General features: G+C 25.9%; 1 protein-coding gene across 7 annotated transcripts in view; it reads left to right on the top strand.

The window, feature by feature from the left end:
* LOC111687405 (eye-specific diacylglycerol kinase) overlaps positions 1-19,860 on the top strand; it is a 295,119-nt gene that overhangs the window by 88,370 nt on the left and 186,889 nt on the right. For 6 of the 7 annotated variants that reach the window (XR_006940300.1, XR_006940299.1, XM_046946831.1 and 3 more), the window contains exon 3: positions 11,442-12,173. The exons of the other annotated variant lie outside the window; for it this stretch is intronic. The gene's annotated coding sequence lies outside the window, so the exon portion shown is untranslated. The remainder of the gene's footprint in view (positions 1-11,441; positions 12,174-19,860) is intronic. 7 annotated transcript variants of the gene reach the window in all.

Genomic DNA, 19,860 nt, shown 5'->3' with positions numbered 1-19,860 from the left:
TTTTTCTTTTCCTACGTGTTTAACATTTCTAAATAAATAAATTGTTTTAAATTCAAGCTGGAATTAATTTTTAATAAACAAAATAATAAAATGTTTAATTTTTCCACATTTTCTGTAGAGAATTTTTTTTTTTAAGAGGAGACACTTTTCTATAAAGAAAAGTGTCTAAAAATATTCTAAAGAGAAGAGAAATGCGCCTTGTAGAAAACACTTTTTCATTAGAGAAAAGTGACCATCGAGAACACAATTTTCTGTAGAGAAAAGAAATGAGTCTTCTAAAGAAATAGAAGATAACTAAATTTTTTCTACTGAAGAGTATAAAGAGAAGTAACAAGAAAATACACTTTTGTATAGAGTTTTTGAAGAAACACTTTTTCATAAAGAAAAGTTATCAAAGAGAACAAAATTTTCTATAAAGAAAAGAAATGAGTCTTAGGAGAGAACATACTTTTCTATAGAAATATTGTGCAGTAAAAGAAAACTCTTCTATACGAAGGAACACAGGAAAAGAACACACTTTACTATATGTAAGTCTAAAAAGAAGACAAGAAAGTATAACCCCACCTTTATAAAGGACAATTGTCTAAAAGGAAGAGATTTTTTCATATAGAAAATTATCTAAAAAGAACAGTAAAGCAAAGATTTTTTCTACAGAGAAAAACTGAAACTATTCTATAGAAAAAGTGTTAAACTGTTTAAAGAAAGACACATTTTTTTCGAAAAAGAGAATACTTTTTTTCTATAGAGAAAAGTGTTTAAAGAGAGAAAAAGTGTGAAGAGAGAATATTTTTTAAAGAAAAGGACACTTCCTTTGAAAAGTGTTTTCTATAGAATAGATACATAGAATTGTAATGAGAATATTTTTTTTCTAAAGGGAATAGTATCTAAAGCCAGATACTTTTGTAAAGGAAAGTATTTGAAATGAACAGTAAAGAGAAGATTCTTTTCAGCAGAGAGAAAAAAACGTTCCTATAGATAAAGTGTCTAAAGAGAATATTTGTTTAAAGAAAAACACATTTCTTCTGAAAAAGAGTTTAATAAAAAAGACAATTTCCAATAGAATAGATACATAAAAGCGTAATATGAATATTTTTTCTATAGAGAACAGTTTCTATAACGAAGATACTTTAAAGAAAAACTCTTACCTAGAGAGAAATAAAGAAAGTGTCTAGAGAGGTTATCTGTGTATAAAAAAGTTTGTTTCTTTAGGAAAATTATTTAGTAAAAAAAAAAGAGAATAAACTTTTCTATAGGGAAAAATATTTAAAGAGAAAATACTATTTTAAATAAAAATTGTACAAAAAAAAGACACTTTTTTATTTAAAAATGAGAAAACTGTTCTATAAAGAAATCTCCTATAGAAAATGTCTACAGAAAGGAGACGAAATGCTTTTCTAAAGAAAAGACACATTTTTATGAGAAAAATTTCTATAAAGAGGAAACCATTCCATAATAAATACCTATAAAGTGACACTATTCTATAGAAAAAATATGCCTTAAGAAAACTATTTTCTATAGTATATAAGATAATGTTAATGTCTATAGAAAACTCTTCTATAGGAAAAATTGCAGTACATGATCCCCTCTATCTCTTTTTTAGAGAAATTCTCTCCTTTGCTTTTAATATATTAGAGACATTATTAGACAAAAAACAATTAAGTTTCACATTCAAAGTTCTCAGTTCACTTGCGTCCAATAATGCATGTTATTTTTCAAAATATTAGAATTCTTGCGGTTTAATAAAATTTTTCTTATTTGGTCCATTTTTTTAACCTACTAAAGTATCAACAAGTTTGCAATCAGTTCTTCGATAAGTCGTGTTCCCAAGATAATCGTAGATACTTGTCCGAACGATGCGATTCCCAAAACAGTTAGAATTGCACAAAAAGTACCAGAGCAAATAGTACCAAAAAGTACCAAAGGAATAGTTTTTTGTCTAATGCCCAATATTAAAAAGTATTGATTTTTTTTATTAGATTAATATTGTAAATTACTTTACTTTTTTATCACTAACATAAGTTGCTATAAAAGGACCAGAATTAATCCCCTTTAACCCATTACATACCATTCATAAATGTATTTGCCAAATAATTTTCTCAGTTAAAAAGTTCCTTAGAAAACATGGCAATTACATTAAGTTTAATTAACACAAGAATGTTTACTTTTTCCTAGAAAGATTTAACTACAAAAAATACAACAATAACAACTACAACACATTAACAAAGTATTTTGCACATCACTGTTTTATTACCCCATTAGCTGTAAGCCACTAAAAATGTTAATTTCTTACCAACAGAAAAAGCAGAAAAGTAATAGGGGTATGCACTTAAAACTACAATAAAAGAAAAATATTATTTTATATTATTTTTAATTTAAATATTAAGACTTCGTAAACAATTTTTATACATAATTTTGTTTTAAAGTAGTTTGCTTAACAACATGAATACCCTTATTGTTATAGAAAAAAAAGGAGTTTTTCCACGCCAGCACTTAAAAGTAAACGAAATGCATAATGTTTGTTAAAAACAACAACTATTAAATACAAAAATGTTAAATCACATTTTTAAAACACCTTTTTTTACAAAAAAAAAAAAACTTTTTAAAAATCCTTTGCTGTTTTTTGTTTAAGACTTCATTTCGTATTACATTTCTTATTTTTAACTTAAAATATGTTTTCCTTTCTATTTTGAAGTAAACATACAATAAAAGTGTAAAGAATCGTTTAAGTCAAATGCATTGTTTTTCTTTTAAAACTACTTACAAAAGTGTATATTTTTTTATAGTTTCCTGTTTGTTTGATTTCTTTTTTCTTTATTGTTCCTGCTGACTACTTAAAATACTTTTGCCAGTAAATGATGGTAATTTTTTTGTTTTGAGTTGAAAACAAGTTTGTTTTTTATTACATTTAACATTTACCTAGTAAAATGGTTTGAAGTAAAATTGTAAATTAAACTTAAAATGAAAAGTAATGTTGTGATGGGAATGCTGAACACTTGATACCTTACTGCAGCTAGTTAGGAATGTTCAAATAATTTCAAATCCAATAAATTATTCAGATCCTTATAAAATTTTTAAACAGTAAAATTCATACTTCTATAAAAAATTATAGTTGAATTTTCATAAAAATATCGAATTTTTAATAGAAAAAATAATTTTTCGAAATTTTATAGAAAACTCGTTTTGTCACTAAAATTCTGTTTTTGTACCCTACACCACCATAGTGGAGAGGGTATTATGCGTTTGTGCTGATGTTTGTAACATCCAAAAATATTGGTCTTGAATTACTTTCTGTGCCGATTTAGCTATGTCCGTATGTTTGTCTGTCCTACCGTCCGTCTGTCTGTGTGTCCACATAAACCTTGTGTTATTTCATTATTCGCCTAGCCCCCGTACATACCGTATCCCGTATAGATAGATAGATAGATAGATAGATAGATAGATAGATAGATAGATAGATAGATAGATAGATAGATAAAAAGATAGTTATATAGTTAGATAGATAGATAGATAGATAGATAGATAGATAGATGGATTGTTTTATAGTTATCGATAACTTTTACATAGAAAAGTAGGCTATCAATAACTTTTTATTTAATGCCTATAACGTTTCTATCGCAAAGTCATGTTATCAATAAATAATAAAAGTGAAAATAAAAGTTTTTAATAACCTTTTTTGCGGAAAAGTAAAGTTTTCAACATCGTTTCAATGGTCGATCGAATTATCGATCTCTTTTGTATAAAAGACTTTTCGATAACTTTTTTATAGAAAACTAAAATTTTCAATATCTTTTTTATTAAAAATTAAAGTTATCTCTAATTTTTCTATAGAAGGGTTAAGTTATCGAAAACTTTTCTATAGATAAGTTAAGTTATCGAAAACTTTTCTTAAGAAAAGTCAGGTTAGCAATAACTTAACCTTTGTACAGAAAATTATTTCCCTAGAAAAGTCAAGTTATTGATACATTTTTCTATAGAAAGGTGAAGTTTTATTTGTATGAAAAATAGATAATTATAAATACGATGATTTTTTTATTGTTTTTGGATAACTTTTCTATGAGAAAGATAAAAATTATTAACATTTGTTATAGAATAAGGAGTGAGATCGAAAAATTCTTAACATACATATATGTTTATAAAAAAGAAACCACTAAACTTACAGCTTCATTTTTTTTATTTGATTCAAATTATTATTACAATTTACAAAAAAAATATTTTTATAGTTTTAATCACTAGTGATGAAATTTTGAACCCTTTTCGGAAACCCTTCCATTAACGTTTTTATAGTGCTTTCTGTCACTTTGCTCGAACATGTAGTCCATCTCCATTTAAAATCTACCACACTTTTGGACACCTTTTTTGTACTCTTCAATTCTCTTTTAACAGGAGCCCAATATCTCTCCACTGGCCTTAGCTCCGGGCAGTTTGGAGGATTTGCCTCTCTTGGTACAAATACCACATTATTGTTCTTGTACCACTCAAGGGCTTGTTTACCATAGTGACAGGATGCCAAGTCAGGCCAAAAATAAGTGGACACATTATGAAGTCTTATGAATGGAAGTAGCCTTTTTTGTAAACATTCCTTGATGTAAATTTCGGTATTTATAGAGCCCGTTGTAACAAATGATTGGCTTCTTTTGCCGCAACTGCATATTGCTTGCCATAACAAGAACTTTCTGGGAAATTTTGTCTGCTTTTGGGTCCTAAACTTTTCTTCAACATTCCCTCGAGCATCAGCATCAGCAACATAAAACTTTTGACCTGGAAGTTGCGAAAAATCTGCTAGAACATACGTTTCGTCATCCATTATGCAGCAAGAATATTTTTTTGTAAAACTTGACTTCAATTTCCGTGCTCTGTTTTTGGCCTCTAAATTTTTAGCAGCGTTCCTGTCAGGAACTTTTTGAGCCTTGTATGTTTTTAAACCTGCATTAGCTTTAACTTTTCGTACCAAATAGTCCGAGCACTGAGCTAACCGAGCTGCTTTCCTACCGTATGTGTTGGAAGCTCTTTTGAAAATGCGTTCTATTTTTTGGCTTTAGAAACATCATGTGGACCATTCCTTCTACCTGAACCAGGTTTTCTATCAACTGACAAGTTCTCCCGGTACTGTTTAATAACATTGGAAACAGTTTGACGGCAGACCTTTGTATGCTTGGCCAACTTTTTGTAAGACCAAGTTGGGTTTAATTGAAAATATTTAATAATTTCAGTACGCACTTTTTTCTGGTCACCCATTTTAATCAGATTAACAAAAAAATTAATATAATTGACATTACACATAATAACTGACATGTTTTTCAAAGGTAACTTGATCAAAAAAAAAAATCAAATAATACTTTGGTTGAAAATGTAATGAAAAACGTGTGTTAAGAATTTTTCGATCTCACTCCTTATATAGAATATATAGAAAAAAAATTTTAACGCAAAAAGCAAGAATTTGCGTTTTTCTTAAATTTGCTATAAAATTGTTGATTTTTATTTTGCTTTAAAAACGCAAAAAAAAAATGACTAATTAAAATAATATTTTAATTAGTCATAATTTTTTAAAAGCTGCTTCTTATTTTCTTTGAGTTAAACTTTAAATTTAGCCTAGAATTATTATACAAGAAAATATATATAAAAACAAAGCCTAAAAGTATACAGTTTTAAAAAGCATATAATTTCACTTTGAATTGCATTTCTAAAGAAAGAGAATAATAAACACATTTTTTAAAGGTATAAATAAAAATAACCACCTTGTTTTCACAATCTAGTGGTTTATATTTTTACTTTTTGCTGCTAAAAACTAGAGAACATTTGTAGCAGCCTAAAATTATGCAACAATATTAGTTTGCCACGGTTTTTGCTTGCATAAGTTGGTAATATTATTTTTTTACTTTTACTTGATTTTCTTTTTGCTTGTTTTTGTATATTTTTTTTGTTTTTTTTTTTTCAACCTCAATTTGAAGTACATTAATGTAAATGTAGGTGAATGCGCTTTTTGACCTACAAAGATCATCATCGTCCTTTAGAACATCATTATTATGATTTTCAGCATTTGTCGTCATCATCACAATTTATTTGCTGAAAATGCAAAAATGTGTAAAGAAAAAACTATACGCAAAAAGGCAGAAAATTACTTGTTAAATAACTGGGAATAATAAAAATGTTAATCTAAAAAGTAACAAAAATTAAAAAAAAAATAATAATATAAAATGCAGTCAACTAAGGAAAATGAAAAAGGAAAAACCTTATTGTTGTTGTTTAAATAAAATTGTTAGAAAAATTATAAACCACAATTTGGTTTCATAAATTTAATAATTTATGCCAAGAAGATTAAACAATTCTTTTTTAGTTGTTTTTATTTGTTTTTTTCCGCTGCTTAATTTAATCAAGTGTCTACTTTGGGGCTGCATAATTTTTGCCTACTTAAAGGCAGTTAAATACGAATTGCGTTTAAATTGAAATATTTCATGCAGTTTTCTTTACATTTCTTTTAACTTAAGAAAGGTTAAAAAAAAACATTTCTCTTAGTTTTAGCGTATGCAAATATTTGTTGTTTATTTACTACTTTACATAAACAAGTACATACTTTAAGGCTGCATATTACTTACTTCAATAAGGTCTACTTTAAGGCAGTAATAAAATGAATTTTGTTTATTTTTTGTATATTACTTTGCAAATTTACGAACTTTTTTTTAACTTTTACTTAAGAATCTCCAGATTTCTTAATAAAGTGTACAAAATCAGGAAAAAAATATAAAATTATTTACTTTTCTTTTTTATGTTTATCAGTTAACCATAAACAGCAATATATTTCTCTCTATTCTATGCCTATATGAACAACTTTTCTTTGGCATTTAAAATTCTTATCAGGTCTCCGTAATAAACATTTAGTTACAGGTTCTATTACACAAAATCCAACTTTCTCCAAAAAACAAAAAAACACACACGTGCACTTTATCTTATAATTTTTACATACGATTTTGCAAAAAAAAAAATAATCTTAAAAAAATAACGACAAATAAGTAAAAATCTTGTGAATTTTCAACACATATTTACAGGCAATATCTACAGGAAGGAAGGAAGGTAGGAGGGAGTGAGTGAAGTGCTTTAAAAATCTTTCTTTTACTAAAAAAAATTATTTTTATTCTTTCTCATTTTATGTCTGATTTTTGTATAAATAACAACACACAATTGTAAATAGAAAAATTTGAAAATGTTAATGATTTTAAACAGCCTGTGAAAAATGTTTCACTGCAAAGCCATTCGTTCTTTTTCTATGAAATTTTGTTTTTTTTATCTGAAACAATTTAATTTTTATTGATTTTATATTTCATGTGTATATATGTTTCTTATTGTGTTTTAATGAGTTTTACGCATTTCGAATTTTTAATTTAATTTTTTTTCTGAATTTATTTGATTGTTTTTATTGCTATTACTGTTGTAAATCCTCCCATTATAAAAGGTATTAAAAGTTCATAAGATTGCTGGTTATAATCGTGTTATTAGTTTGTATATGATGTGGGGTGAAAGCAAATTAATGTTATTGTTTTGAAAATATGGTAGGAATAGAAAGGAGAAAGAAAGTCGTGTTATTAAACTGTTCTTTATTTTTCTTTAGATAAATTTTCTAATACTTTAGAAAAAAAGTTATTGAATTTTCAATAGAAAAGTTATGGATATCTTGTCTTTTCTATAGAAAAAGTTATCGATAACTTGACTCTTTTATAGTAAAGTTATCGATAATTTGACTTCTCTATAGAAAATTATCGATAATATGACTTCTCTATAGAAAACTCTTAATAATTTAGCTTTTCTATCGAAATTTTACTTTTTTTAGAAAAGAATTTTCAATAGAAAAGTTATCGATGTCTGGAATTTTCTACCGAAAAGTTATCGATATCCTGACTTTTGTACAGAAAAGTTATTTTTATTTTTTAAAGTTAAAGTTATCGATATCTTTACTATTCCACCAAAAAGTTGAATTTTCTATAGAAAAGTTATCAATAACTTTTCTATAAAGAGTTATTGATACATTGACTTTTCTATAAAAAGATATTGATAAATTGACTTTTCTATAGAAAATTTATCAATAACTTGACTATTTATAGAAAAAACATCGATAATATTAGTTTTCTATATAAACGTTATCGAAATCTAGATTAGATAGATAGATAGATAGATAGATAGATAGATAGATAGATAGATAGATAGATAGATAGATAGATAGATATATAGATAGATAGATAGATAGATAGATAGATAGATAGATAGATAGATAGATAGATAGATAGATAGATAGATAAATAGATAGATAGATAGATAGATAGATAGATAGATAGATAGATAGATAGATAGATAGATAGATAGATAGATAGATAGATAGATTAATAGATAGATAGTTAGTTAGTTAGTTAGTTAATTAGTTAGTTAGTTAATTAGGTAGTTAGTTAGTTAGTTAGTTAGTTAGTTAGTAAGTTAGTGAGTTATTTAGTTAGTTAGTTAGTTAGTTAGTTAATTAGTTAGTTAATTAGGTAGTTAGTTAGTTAGTTAGTTAGTTAGTTAGTTAGTTAGTTAGTTAGTTAGTTAGTTAGTGAGTTAGTTAGTTAGTTAGTTAATTAGTTAGTTAATTAGGTAGTTAGTTAGTTAGTGAGTTAGTTAGTTAGTTAGTTAGTTAGTTAGTTAGTTAGTGAGTTAGTTAGTTAGTTAGTTAGTTAGTTAGTTAGTTAGTTAGTTAGTTAGTTAGTTAGTTATTTAGTTAGTTAGTTAGTTAGTTAGTTAGTTAGTTAGTTAGTTAGTTAGTTAGTTAATAAGTTAGTTAGTTAGTTCGTTAGTTAGTTAGTTAGTTAGTTAGTTAGTTAGTTAGTTAGTTAGTTAGTTAGTTAGTTAGTTAGTTAGTTAGTTAGTTAGTTAGTTAGTTAGTTAGTTAGTTAGTTAGGTAGTTAGTTAGTTAGTTAGTTAGTTACTAAGTTAGTTAGTTAGTTAGTTATTTAGTTATTTAGTTAGTTAGTTAGTTAGTTAGTTAGTTAGTTAGTTAGTTAGTTAGTTAGTTAGTTAGTTATTTAGTTAGTTATTTAGTTAGTTAGTTAGTTAATTAGTTGTTTAGATAGTTAGTTAATTATTTAGTTAGTTAGTTAGTTAGTTAGTTAGTTAGTTAATAAGTTAGTTAGTTAGTTAGTTAGTTAGTTAGTTAGTTAGTCAGTTAGCTAGTCAGTTAGTTAGTTAGTTAGTTAGTTAGTTAGTTAGTTAGGTAGTTAGTTAGTTATTGAGTTAGTTAGTTAGTTTCTCAGCGTTACCACTCTTGTGGGTGGTCTTTTTTCCATTTCGTTTTCCACGAATTAAAAAAAACAATTCGAAATTTATAATCTTAAAAATACAATTTCTAAAATTTGCGAAAAGAATTTTCTGATCATAAAATTTTATGTTTTCTTAAATATTTTCCCAACTTATCAGACATAAACAAGACATTAATTGTATTTTATAAAATATAAAAAAAACACATTTGAATCTAATAATTATTCACACTCTTTCCAACGCAGGGGTTAGGTCGTGGATGAAAGATAATGACAAGGTCATCAACCAGCCATTATTGAGTGATGACACATATAATAAGAAGGAAAACATGTGTCAGAATACATATTACAAGAGACTTGTAATTAAATTAGTTGTTGTGACTTTAATAGAATATTTAAATATGTTCTGAAAGCTCTTTAAAGGAAACACATTTAACAGCTGTTGTCTAGGAATTTCAAACTGTTGCTTCTTATTTTTTTTTTTTTTTTTGTTATTTTGACTTTAAGGGAAAATTTATTTGAAAGCTTTTTAATTTACACATTTAATTAATTATTTATTACTTCTCTGGCTGACATTGACTTTGAAGTCTCTGTTATTTTTTCTTTATTTATTTTTTTTTTTTTTACCCGCTCGAGACATTTGTTGGCCCTCAACCATAATAATTGAATATCGACAACGCCATATCGATCGACCACACGCCATTCAGACTGTTTATGCTTGAGTAAAAAAAAGAAAGCAACAACCCAGCGCCTGAATCTGGGGGTTATGGGTCATGTTGTTTATCTCCTTGTTGTGTTTTATGGTCTGTTATTTCAGTGTGATTATTTTAATTGATGTACATATTTTTATTTTTTTTTAATTTATTTTCATTTCATCTTAATGTCTGTACGATTTTGTATATAAATTTATCAGGTCCGTTTTTTTTGCAAAAAAAATCTGCTATGACGTTGCACATCAATGGTTGTAAAAGATTTTGTTTTTTGGTAAAAAAAATTACAACTGATATTAATGACGTACTTTCAAATACAATGGAAATAATGCCAATTAAAAGCAGAAACAACTGAATTAAAGAAAAATAGATTTAATTTGTTTTAGCCAATAGTTTCAAACCAACATTGCACATTGATACATTCTATCATCAAAAACTATATGTCTTCTTAAAAAATATTTTCCTAAAAAAGTTTGGAATGTTTACATTTAACTACCAGAAAAAAAAAACTGAAATTGAACAAAAAATACACAACTCAACTCAAGTATCATTGTTGAATCCATTTATTTTATTATAATCACAAGAATGATTCAATATTGTTGTTAAAAATAAAGAAAATTCAACTTATTTCTCTTCAAATGCAAGTTTCAACCTGAGAAGAGCAATTGACTAAAAGAATGACGACAACGTAAATGTGACTGAATAACGAACTAAATGGCAGTACGAATGTTTTATAACCACCACTGCTGCCACAATGTTCAATGACCATGGTTAATGGTTCAATGATTGGATGGGATTTTCTTCTTTTAATGGTTTGCTAAAACCATAAGAAATACGATGCAGAATGAAAATAGAACTTTTTAAAAAATAAAATAATTTAACAATTTGTTAAAGCGATCCAACTTAAAAAGTATAAAGTATAAAGTATAAAGTATAAAGTATAAAGTATAAAGTATAAAGTATAAAGTATAAAGTATAAAGTATAAAGTATAAAGTATAAAGTATAAAGTATAAAGTATAAAGTATAAAGTATAAAGTATAAAGTATAAAGTATAAAGTATAAAGTATAAAGTATAAAGTATAAAGTATAAAGTATAAAGTATAAAGTATAAAGTATAAAGTATAAAGTATAAAGTATAAAGTATAAAGTATGAAAAATATGTTATTAATTTTTAATTTAATCGTATTTAGCGATTAGATACCTTTTTTGGAAATACTTGCTAATTAGATGCAATTTAGTTAAATTAACATACGCACCTTAAGAAAATCTTTTTTCATTTTTAGGGATTAATTTTCAAGTTTAAGGAGTATGCTTAAGTCCTACCTTATATTGTGTTAGCTTAACCATGTAATTAAAATTCTAGAATAAATTATACTTTGGTTAAGAGATATTTGTAATGTTGTGTTTTTAAATACAACCTAATAATCCCTTTTTTCTTTTATCCCTTTTTTGCAGAATTATAAATGGAACAAAAAACATTTAAAAGAGACTTTTTCTTAATGGAAATGCAACAGCAATAGGAAAATAATAATAATAAAATATTGCTTTAAAAAAACATATTTATACAAAGTTGATTAAGAAACGAAAACAACGAAATATAAATGTTTTAAGGCAAAAGAGAATTATTGTTTACAAACAAAATAAAAGAGTTTTCACTATAAAAAAGGATAAAAACAGCAACAATATTAGCGTACTCTTAAGAAAACAGCAGCAGCAGCAGAAGAAGCAACAATAAGTCTAAAAATAACAACAGCAGCAGCATACAACCCTTACTCCAATTTTATTTTCTTTGTTTTCCTTTTCTCTCTGCACACTGGGGATTTTCTTAACTCCAGCGAACTCTTTTCCAAAAAAAGTTCTTTTTCTTAAAAACTACTAAAGAAAATACAACAATAAAAGGAAATATTAAAATAACAAGGAGGAACATCGTTACAAACTAGTTCCTTAACATTTACAGTTAAAGTTGTAAAAGGAGTAAAAAAAAAACTGCTGCTGAAATTCTGCTAAGTATAAACTAATGTAATTTACATACAACAACGCATTTACTCACATTGTTAGAGTAAAAGAGATAGCAAGAGTTAAGCATAATAATAATAATAATAATAATAAGAAGAAGAAGGAGAATAAGAAAAAGCTTTAAGCAAGAAATGATGATGCTGTTTAACTGTAAAAAGTAGCAACAACAAGGTTTGTAAACATTATTGTTTTTCCTTTTCTTCGTATAGACTAGTATAGCATACAACTTGTTGATGAATTTCTGCTTTGTTTTATCCTGCCAGTTCTTGTTTTACTTTGTTTACTACTACTACTACTTTTCTATTCACCTCTTGGCGTTTTTAAAGTAAACATACAGTGACTAGTATGAAAACTTTTCATACATACTTTATTGTGGTAGAAAGAAAAAAAAGTGTTGTAACAAAAATATAAGTTGTAATTTAATTAAACTTATCATAATATGTTGTAAAAAAAAGACACCAACACACACACACACACTCACTCAACAAAAGGGAAATGCAACAAAAGGAGCAAAAGTTTTATTGTATTATTTTTCTTTTGTTTTATACATAATTTTGTATTATTTTTATTTTGAAAGCAACCATCATTGAAAGTATTTTTTTCGAGTATTTTTAGAAAGAAAGGCAAACAAAATATTGCCTGGAGTAATGAAAAAAACTTTAAATAGAAATTTTTAAAGAAAGTTAAGAAGTAGCAACTTACAACTTAAGAAGTTTTTTTGTATAAAATTTGTTTAAGAAAATTTAAAATTTTATAAATGAATTCAGAAGAATATAAAGGCAAAGAAATAGTGAGTTCAACCAGCACTTCGGAAAGGCAGCCTCGAATTAACCTCTACGACTATCCAGGTGACTAACCATTTCAACATAGGTTTGTCCTACACGGAAGTCAATCTTCACTCTACTGTCTACAATGAGACAGTCAAGAGTATGTCCAAAATAGTTACATTACTCTTACTAATCATTTTACTATCCATTGACGTATCCTAGGGGAGAGTCATGTGTCCCCATGTAGCTGGGCTGGTTATCGAAAACTTGACTTTCCTACAGAAAAGTCAAGATAGCGATAAATTTTCTATAAAAAAGAAAAGTTATCGAATGTTAACAATTAATCAATTCTATAGAAATTTACAGTCATCGATAACATTTTATAGAAAAGGTATTAATAACATAATTTTTTTAAAGAAAAGTTATCGATAGCTTTATTTTTCTGTAAAAAAGTTATCGATAACTCTGTTTTTTTATGGAAATGTTACTGAAAAGTTTACTTTTCTATAGAAAAGTTATCGATAATTTTAGTTTTCTATAGAAAAGTTATCGATAATTTTACTTTTCTATAGAAAAGTTATCGATAATTTTACTTTTCTATAGAAAAGTTATCGATAATTTTACTTTTCTATAGAAAAGTTATCGATAATTTTACTTTTCTATAGAAAAGTTATCGACAACTTTACTTTTCTGTAGAAAAGTTATCGATAACTTTACTTTTCTATAGAAAAGTTATCGATAACTTTACTTTTCTATAAAAAAGTTATCGATAACTTTACTTTTCTATAGAAAAGTTATCGATAACTTTATTTTTCTATAGAAAAGTTATCGATAACTTTATTTTTCTATAGAAAAGTTATCGATAACTTTATTTTTCTATAGAAAAGTTATCGATAATTTTACTTTTCTATAGAAAAGTTATCGATAACTTTACTTTTCTATAGAAAAGTTATCGATAATTTTACTTTTCTATAGAAAAGTTATCGATAATTTTCCTTTTCTATAGAAAAGTTATCGATAATTTTACTTTTCTATAGAAAAGTTATCGATAATTTTACTTTTCTATAGAAAAGTTATCGATAATTTTACTTTTCTATAGAAAAGTTATCGATAATTTTACTTTTCTATAGAAAAGTTATCGATAACCTTACTTTTCTGTAGAAAAGTTATCGATAACTTTACTTTACTTTACTTTTCTATAGAAAAGTTATCGATAACTTTACTTTTCTATAGAAAAGTTATCGGTACTTTACTTTTCTATAGAAAAGTTATCGGTACTTTACTTTTCTATAGAAAATTAATCGATAACTTTTCTTTTCTATAGAAAAGTTATCGGTAACTTTTCTTTTTGATAGAAAAGCTATCGGTAACTTTGATTTTCTATAAAAAAAGTTATCGATAAGTTTACATTTCCATAGAAAATTAATCGAGAACTTTACTTTTGCATAGAAAAGTTATCGACAGCTTTAATATTCTATAAAAGAGTTATCTTTAGCCTGACTTTTCTATAGAAAAGTTATCGATTGCACTACTTTTCTATGTAAATGTAATCGATAATATGATTTTGAAAAAAAAAATCACTCTCAAGTTTTCTAGAAAATAACCTTATTTTTTACTACAGAAAACGTAAAAAATAAAAATTTATTTCACAATTGTGAACAAATATTTAAACAATCTCAACAAAATATTTCTCTTGATTAATCTTTTGTTTGTCCTCGACAATATTTCCCGTTTTCACAATTATAAACTCCATCATCATCATCAATTTGCCATTAATAATGTTAATTAATGGAAAACAAAACAAGAAAAGTACGAAGTAGTAATATTAAACTGACAGAATAAATGAGAAAATATTGCATGAATATAAATTCATATGAAATATTTACAATACCATTTCAATTCATATCAGCACTTAATGGAAAAATAATTTCACAATAAAATCACCTTAAATACACACACAGAGAAAACAAAAGCAACAATAAAAAATTGATCCTTTTTTACTTACGAAAAAACAACTAACGAAAGGATAATTGCAACAATATTTGTAGTATGTATGTTGTTGTATATAGTAATGTCAAGCAAATAGAAATATTAAATAATTAAAAGAATTAATAAAAAAAATTGATAGTGAAATAATGATAAAAATAACATGAAATATGAAAAGTTTTTTAAGCTTAAAAACAAAACTATATAAAAACTAATTAAATTAAAATATTTTTTTGAAAATAGAAAAAAATCCTTAAAATATAATATGCAAATTATTTGTAATAAAAATCTATATGGATTAAAAATAGATTTGCATAAAATTATAAAAATAAAAAAAAACTTTGAATTTCATATAAAAGTTTGCCTAAAAGTAGGCAATTAATATTAAATAAACTTTAACTCCCTAAAGTATGCTGTTATTTTATATTTTCCTAAATAAATAAAACATTTTATTGTTTATTTTAAAATATGTAACATGGTATCAAAATATAAATCTAAACACGCCTTAAGCGAGTTTACCACGCTACTACCGATTATGATGATGATGATGATGATGATGAATGATTTCGTGACATTGCACCATAATTGCTTTCAAATCTTTGTGTTTAATTTTTATTCCCGCTGGACAAAGAACACGCAACGTACATACGTGTTGCATACAGTCAGGCGGTCTAATAAAATATAATTTTCACATGTTATTGCTTTTTAATGCAACAAAAATGAAAAGAATTTTTTGTTTAAATAATTTTATACAAGAACATGAGAAAACATGACCTGTGGCATGTCAGGACGTGCATTTATTTTGTAGAGAAAATAAATTTCTTATAAATTTTTTTCGATATTCTAGATTTATTTAAGGTTATTAAGCGATAACTTTTAATTTGTTGTTGAAAATTTATCGATAACTTGTCTTTTCTATAGAAAAGTTATCGATAACTTGTCTTTTCTATAGAAAAGTTATCGATAACTTGTCTTTTCTATAGAAAAGTTATCGATAACTTGTCTTTTCTATAGAAAAGTTATCGATAACTTGTCTTTTCTATAGAAAAGTTATCGATAACTTGTCTTTTCTATAGAAAAGTTATCGATAACTTGTCTTTTCTATAGAAAAGTTATCGATAACTTGTCTTTTCTATAGAAAAGTTATCGATAACTTGTCTTTTCTATAGAAAAGTTATCGATAACTTGTCTTTTCTATAGAGAAGTTATCGATAACTTGTCTTTTCTATAGAAAAGTTATCGATAACTTGACTTTTCTATAGAAAAGTTATCAATAACTTGACTTTTGTATAGAAAAGTTATCAATAACTTGACTTTTGTATAGAAAAGTTATCGATATCTTTGCTTAAGTTGTAACAGGACCTAGTAGGATATTTAGAACAATCACCGATTACATGACATTTCTATAAAATTGTTGTCTATAACTATACTTTTCTATAGTCAAGATATCAATAACTTATATTTTCTTATAAGTGCAAATAACATAATCCTGGATACCGCCTGTGTTCCAGGAACTCATTGTACTTTTACCTTTTAATTGATATACAAGATTTACTTTTCAACTTGAAACAAAATGTTGCAGCTATCTAAGCATGACATTGCCATGCCATTAATTTCGCCCCCCATTTCTTAGTAAAATGAAAATTATACTTTCATCATCTTTTTACTATTTACACATTCCCCTAACCAATTGCCACAATGACCAGATTCAGGAAAAAAACAACAGCCATAACAAAGAATGTGACCTGGTTAAAAGTGAAGAAAAATTCTCGTTACATTTTTTGTTTGTTCAGGCCAGAAATGGTAATTAATGTTAAACAAGAAAAATTAGAAAAAAATAATAACACGAAACATCAATACATTATCAGCAAAAATGAAAGGATGTTTAAAAGTATAAGGGAGGTAACCATCAAAATTCATATTCTCAGTTTTGTATTGTATGATTATATTTTTAACATTTTAATTTTGTTGCGCCCTAATATTGATTTCCTCTTTGCCCATTATATATGCATTTCAGCCTGCTGATGGTTCCTTGTTTTCTTTCTCTTATTTCATTTGGAAAATGTTTATGGTTTGTTTTTATTGCATATTTTCGTGTGTTATGTTTGAAATTGTGTTAGTGCACGTGTAGTTCAGATATTTCAGCTGTTGCTGCAAAACATATTAGAGAAATTTTTAAAATGAACACAAAATTTTTAAGTCAATATGGGAATATATATACATACACATACATACGCAAATAGCTAGAAGATATTAAAGAGCAAGCTTTAGAGTATAAAGGACAATAATACAGAAATTAAATGTTAAATTCAAGAAAGTGAAGAATTTTCTATCGGGAATATAAAAAAAAACAAAATATTTCCTTGTGATTACTTTTCTATAGAAAAATCAAGTTATCGATAATTTCTTTATAAAAAGTCATGTTATCGAAAACTTTTTTATAGAAAAGTCAAGTAATCGAAAACTTTTCTATACAAAAATTAAGTTCTACACAGAAATAAAAACATCCATATCATTTCTATATAAAAGTTAAGCTATCAACAACTTTTTTATAAAAAGTCAAGCTATCGATAACTTTTCTATAGAAAAGTCATATTATCGAAAACTTATTTATAGAAAACTCAAGTTATCGATAACTTTTTTATGGAAAATTCAAGTTATGAATAACTATTCTATAGAAAAGTCAAATTATCTATAACTCTTCTATAGAAACGTCAAGTTATCGATAAATTTCTGTAGAAAAGTCAAGTTTTCGTAAATTTTCTATAGAAAAGACAAGTTATCGATAACTTCTCTATATAAAAGTGAAGTTATCGATAACTTCTCTATAGAAAAGTCAAGTTATCGATAACTTTTCTATAGAAAAGTCAAGTTATCAATAATATTTTTATAAAAAGTCTTGTTCTATAGAAAAGTCAAGCTATCGATTATTTTTCTATAGAAAAGTAAAGCTATCGATTATTTTTCTATAGAAGTCAAGTTGTCGATAACTTTTCTATAGAAAAGTCAAGTTATCAATAACTTTTCTATAGAAATGTCAAGTTATCGATAACTTTTCTATAGAAAAGTCAAGTTATCGATAACTTTTCTATAGAAAAGTCAAGTTATCGATAACTTTTCTATAGAAAAGTCAAGTTATCGATAACTTTTCTATAGAAAAGTCAAGTTATCGATAAGTTTTCTATAGAAAAGTCAACTTTTCGGAAAAGGAAAAGTAATCCATAACTTTTCTGTAGAAAAATCAAGTTATCGATTACTTTTGTATAGAAAAATCAAGTTATCGATAATTTCTTTATAAAAATCTCAAATTATCGAAAAATTATAGAAAAGCCAAGTTATCAATAACCTTTCTATTGAAAAATTATGTTATCGGTAACTTTTCCATAAAAATGTAAAGTTATCGATAACTTTTTTATAGAAAAGTTAAGCTAACGAAATTATTGATAAATAAGTTAAGTTAACTTGCCGATAACTTTTCTAAAGAAAATCCAAGTTATCGATAACTTTTCTAAAGAAAATCCAAGTTATCGATAACTTTTAAATAGAAAAGTCAAGTTATCAATAATTTTTCTAAAGAAAGACATTTTCCATTAAAAAAGTAAAGTTTCCAAGAACTTTTACATAGAAAAGTAAATTTATCGTTCTGTAGAAAAGTCCAGTTATCGATAACTTTTATAAAGAATAGTTATTATATACTTTTCTATGGACAAATATAGTTATAGAAAACTTGTTTCTAAAAAAATCAATTTCATAACTTTTCTATTAAAATGGAAAGTTTTCGGTAACACTTATCGAAAATCAGATAAATTTATTTTTAAATAATCTCTATAAAGTAAATTCTAAAAAACACGGTGATTTACCATCATTATACAAACAAAATTATAAACCTTAAAATTGCTTAAAACATAGACATTAAAACCAGACTTCTCTTTCCTTAAAATTCCGCCCAAATATTTTTTAAGGTTGAAAATCTCATTTACCATCCATTTCATCCCAATATCTACTTACAAAACAACTTTAATTTGAAACTTTGGCTTTTATTTTTCTACACTTTTTATTGTGAAAATTTTTAATATACAACTAATTTAGTTTCTATCCACCAAAAACAACACAAAATTCATAAAACGCTATATATTTAACGTCAAATGAAATTAAAGTCTGTAACTGCAGTCATTTTGTATGAGTAAGTGTAGAAAGTCCTCAAAAAGTTTTTGTGTTAGTGTCTTTGTTAATAGAAAAAAAAAACCGAACAGATAACTAAGTGAATATTAAAACACAATGAAACAAATTACAACGTAACGCTTTTTAAGTTCAAATTACAGAATCCAAAAAAAAGAAAACAGTAAAGAAAACGATAATATAGAAAAGTTTTTATTTAGTTAATAAATGCCACCAAGTAAAAGCTGGATGATACTTAATTTCCCAACAATGACAACAACAACAAAATGAACTGACCTTTTTTGATGTTTGACAACACGACCAAACAAAGAAACGTGTTCATAAGTTACAATTTGTGGCAAATAGAAAAGCAACAAAAATGAAATTTTTGCAGACGTATTTTTTATACTCCTATTAATAAAAATGAAAATGCTACTTAACTATAAATACATTAACAACCATTGGATCCATGTTTTCATGTTATTATTATTTTTTTTTTCGTTTTGCAAAAAGTGTGTGTTTAATATAAAATTATAGCTTATTGCAAATAACGTCCACGAAATTATACTTTAAAACACATGACTTGAGGTCAAAAACCGCGATAATGTCCGGAAAATTACACGCTTGATACTATTTCAAACAAACCTTTTTTCCTTTATGAAATTACATACACATACATATAAACTTATTTAAATGGCCGACGAGTTTTTTTCTCTTTGTATTTTGTTTTGTGGCAGTAGGAGAAAATCATAACATTTCACTGAAACAGGTTGGTCTCTTTTTCCCTTTTTTGCTGCTGTGTTGTTGACTTCTGTTAAACCTCCTAAAAGTATGCAATTTATGGAGGTTCAATGTTTCCTTCTGGTTGTTATACCCTACAACATATGTTGCTTTCATTTCAATTTTAATTTATAGATAGATAGATAGATAGATAGATAGATAGATAG

This window comes from Lucilia cuprina, chromosome 3, assembly GCF_022045245.1.
Source record: "Lucilia cuprina isolate Lc7/37 chromosome 3, ASM2204524v1, whole genome shotgun sequence".
NCBI lineage: Eukaryota > Metazoa > Arthropoda > Insecta > Diptera > Calliphoridae > Lucilia > Lucilia cuprina.
This window is presented reverse-complemented; position numbering and strand designations above follow the sequence as displayed.